Source organism: Anneissia japonica, unplaced genomic scaffold, assembly GCF_011630105.1.
Source record: "Anneissia japonica isolate Jap-2015-1 unplaced genomic scaffold, ASM1163010v1 scaffold514_len65802_cov208, whole genome shotgun sequence".
Taxonomy (NCBI): Eukaryota; Metazoa; Echinodermata; class Crinoidea; order Comatulida; family Comatulidae; genus Anneissia; species Anneissia japonica.
The window spans coordinates 3845-7892 of record NW_022718959.1 but is presented as its reverse complement, the minus strand read 5'-3'; the positions used below and the strand labels follow the sequence as shown (position 1 = coordinate 7892).

General features: G+C 34.8%; 1 long non-coding RNA gene across 1 annotated transcript in view; it reads right to left on the bottom strand.

Annotated features, from left to right (window-relative positions):
• Window positions 1-954: 954 nt before the first annotated feature.
• The window catches only part of LOC117110683, a 3740-nt gene continuing 646 nt past the window's right edge, over window positions 955-4048 (bottom strand). Inside the window, exons 2-3 of the long non-coding RNA XR_004445753.1 lie at window positions 3211-3381; window positions 955-1939 (exon numbers count right to left, since the gene is read on the bottom strand). This is a non-coding gene — a long non-coding RNA (uncharacterized LOC117110683). The remainder of the gene's footprint in view (window positions 1940-3210; window positions 3382-4048) is intronic.

Here is a 4048-nt window from a genome sequence, read left to right as displayed (position 1 = left end):
AAAGGAAATATATATATTTTTAAATGGTGAGGCAGCGAAAATGGATGCGGGAGGTGACAAGAAACTAGTAGGCCTATTTATTTATATATATTTTTTTTTACTTGGCCTTGTATGTTGTTAGGGAAAATATTTGGGAATATTGTTTTAGAAAAGTCATCTTTCTTAATTTACTCCATAAATTGTAAGGAATTGTTTTACTGCCGTATAACCTGCAAAGACCCTTCGGACCAACGGGCCTTCGGACCAATGGGCCTTCGGACCAAAGACCCTTCGGACCAATGGGCCTTCGGACCAAGGACCCTTCGGACCAAAGGTACGCACCCGATGGTGAAGTGCTTCTTTATGAGGCCGATGAACTTTCTGCCGACGTTGATATTGGTATCGAATGGGGATTGAACCATAAGATCTGTCTTTTCGGATTTTTCTGGGTGGTTGGTTTTGTTTATCGAACTTTAACTTACGTTTGTAGCCGCTGTCATTGAGTGCATCTTGGTATGTGTGACCTGCTTGAAGGATTGTTCAGTCGTGCGTTGATGGCTTGTGTACTTGAGTATGGATGGTGGGTGATTTGAGTTCACATTGGCATATAATATATAGGCGTGTCACTTGGCTTCCTGAAGTGTTTATACGACCTTTCTCTGAGGTCAAAATATTACGTCGAGGAAGTTTACTTATTTTTAGTTGGCATCGGCGATAACTTTGAAGTTCAGGGCTTTATATTGATGCAAGATCTTTTCTATTCTTTCGATCTGGGCTAGGCTGTGTTTCGGAAGAAAGCCATGATTTAATAATTAGGGATTCTAAAGAGAATATATAAACAGAAATTGAAATAAAGAAAAAACAGTTAGAACAAATTTATGATAAGGAAACAAAAGGTGCATATGTACGTTCACAAGTAAAGTGGATCGAAGAAGGTGAATGCAGCACCAAATATTTTCTTAGCTTAGAAAAAAATAATGGAAATAAAAAATTTATTAAAAGTTTACAAAAATTAAATGGTGGAGTAATAACAAACTCAAAAGACATCCTTCAAGAAGAGGTTAGCTTTTATGAACAGCTTTATGAAAATAAGGGGATTCCCCTTAGCGATATAAATACCTATCTAAACAAAACAGATATACCTTGTCTAATAGAAGAAGAAAAAATGTTCTGTGCGGGTACTATTACTTTACAAGAGTGCGATACAGCAATACGAAAAATGAAATTAAATAAAGCCCCAGGGTGTGATGGTTTAACAGCAGAGTTCTATAAATATTTTTGGGAAGACATTAAACAATGTGTTTGTAGCGCAATAACTTATAGTTATTTTAAAAACGAAATGAGCAACACGCAACAACGTGGTGTAATTAATCTAATATATAAAAAAGGTGACAAACAATTGCTAGAAAATTTGAGGCCTATCACCCTACTCAATACAGACTACAAAATTTTAACGCACATCCTATGTTCAAGACTCCAGAAAGTAATTTCACTCCTTGTAAACGATGACCAAAAAGGTTATATTAAAGGTCATTCTCTGGTGAAAATATTCGTCCAATCAATGATATTCTTTATTATACTGAAGAGAAGGAATAGACGGTGCCATTTTGTCCCTTGACTTCAGAAAAGCGTTTGACTCAGTGAGTAGAGAATTTATGTTAAGTTTATTAAGAAAATTGAATTTTGGAGTCATTTTGTAAATGGGTGAAAACACTGTATAATAACACCGAGTGCATTATTGTTAATAATGGATGGATATCGAAGAGCTTTAAGATGAAAAGTGGAATAAGACAAGGTTGTCCGCTGTCTGCACTATTATTTATCCTGATCACTACTGAAGTAATGGCTTGTAATATAAGAAACGACATCCATTACAAGGGAATACCAGTACCAAGCCGGAATAATACCGGAATTGAAGAGGTGCGTATTGCTCAGCTTGCTGATGACACGGTGTTGTTTGCTGGAAGTAACAATAGTATAGATATAGGTGTGAATATTGTTAAGGAATTTTGTAAAGTGTCCGGCATGAGTCTTAATGAACATAAAACTAATGCTATGTGGATAGGTAAAAATAGAAATAAAACCAAAAAGCCTGGTAGCTTAAATTGGGTAAATAAACCAATTAAGACATTAGGTATTTATATTGGATACGGCAGCAACTTGTGTAAAGAGTTAAACTGGGATCCTAAAATGATAAACTTTGAAAGACTACCGTACTGAATTCTTGGAAAAGCAGAGACCTTACGTATTTTGGAAAAGTGAGTATTAAAAAGTCTGGCATTGTCTAAGCTAATTTACAAATGCCTCAATTATAGATGTACCAGAACATGTTATTCTAAAAGTTAATAAATTGGCACACACATTTGTATAGAATGGAAAAAATAAAAAGAAAAACATTAATTGGTAAACCACTTGAAGGAGGTATTAACATGCCAGATTTTTCACTACAAGTCAAAGCCCTTAAAATTGCATGGGCGAGAAAACTTCTCTTGAGAAAACATGTAAGGTGGAAACTTTTACCTTTACATTACATTAATAAAATTGGAAATATAAATTTTAGTATTTCCTGCCTTTGCATGAAAAACTGCACGATCTTTCAAAGTATACCATCTTTTTATCTAAAAGTTTTATAGTGTTGTGTTGATTTTAACAAATTCAGCAATGATGTAATTAACCATTACGAACAAATCCTAGAGCAAAATTTATGGGGAAATAAGAATATTACATTAAGTAACAAAGCTCTATTTTTTACAAATTGGATTTCATCGGGGTTAACTAAAGTCAAAAACATAGTAAGTTTTAATCGATTATTTAACCCAACTGAAATCAAAGAGAAACTAAATGTAAAAAGAAACTGGCTCAGTGAATATACTACACTTATTGAAGCAATCCCAAAAGTATGGATAAACACAATAAAGCAATACAATAAAGGTAACGAGCACGTGAGAACGAGTGTACTGCAATCGACAAAATAGCAAGGATGAATACGAAAACTATTTATTTAAATTTTGTAAATAAAATGTTTAGTCCACCTCAGAGCATACTTAAATGGGAGGGTGTATTCGATGATAAAATACAATGGACCAAAGTTTGGAGACACAAAGTAAAAAATGAAAAACTAAAAAATATGCATCCAATTAAATTATAAGTTATTGAATCGAATTGTCCCTACCAATACTAGATTATATAGATGTGTAGAATGCGAAACAACTTCAAATTAAAAATTACTACCAATGGAATCAGCATAAGATGTTATGTAAATTTAATCGTTCAAACGTAGAAAGGATGATAAATGAAACGGTGAAAAAATGGTATAACAGTAGTACAGTAGTAACGGGACGATGACGAGACGTCTATCGAATACGAGAAGAACAACGTCAACGAGTATGAGTACGTGATTCACTGAAACATGAAATAACCATAAAATACAAATAGCATAATGCAATACAATAATGATGAAATTTTAGCTTTAAATTAATAATGCATTCATCCTTGACAATCTTATCTCTTGAAATTAAAGTTTACCTATAATTTAGTATAACAATAATATGCTTTATGTAGCCAGCGTAGGCCTAGCCTAGGCATACAAATAAATGTAAACAACTATACGTCCATGGAAACATGCGTGCGTACACGCGCGGCTGCCGAGACAACCGTCGAAGAAGAAGACGTTAACGTTAGCGTACGCATTCACATCAAAGATACTAGAAATACAAGATAGAGTTCTCGCATTGTAAAAATGAGGCGGAAGTCGTGCCCAACGTAGGCGGCGCCCTTCTTTTTAACCATGCAAGTTTCCTATACTTCGTGCCCAACGTACAGGGCGCCCTCCTGTTGCTAAGTATATCCAGACGCAAAAGGCGCCCTTCCTTTTCCACCAATGGAGAAAAACTTTTTCACTAAGAGGGCGTCCGGCCATGCGATTCTGCGCTGTATTGTTTTTTTATCTTTACTGATTCATGATTATGCTTTAATTGTTTGTGTATTATTTGGATAATAGCAACGATTTCTACCGCCACCAAGGAGGTTATGTATTCACCAATGTCACTGTCTGGGTGTCTATTCCAGT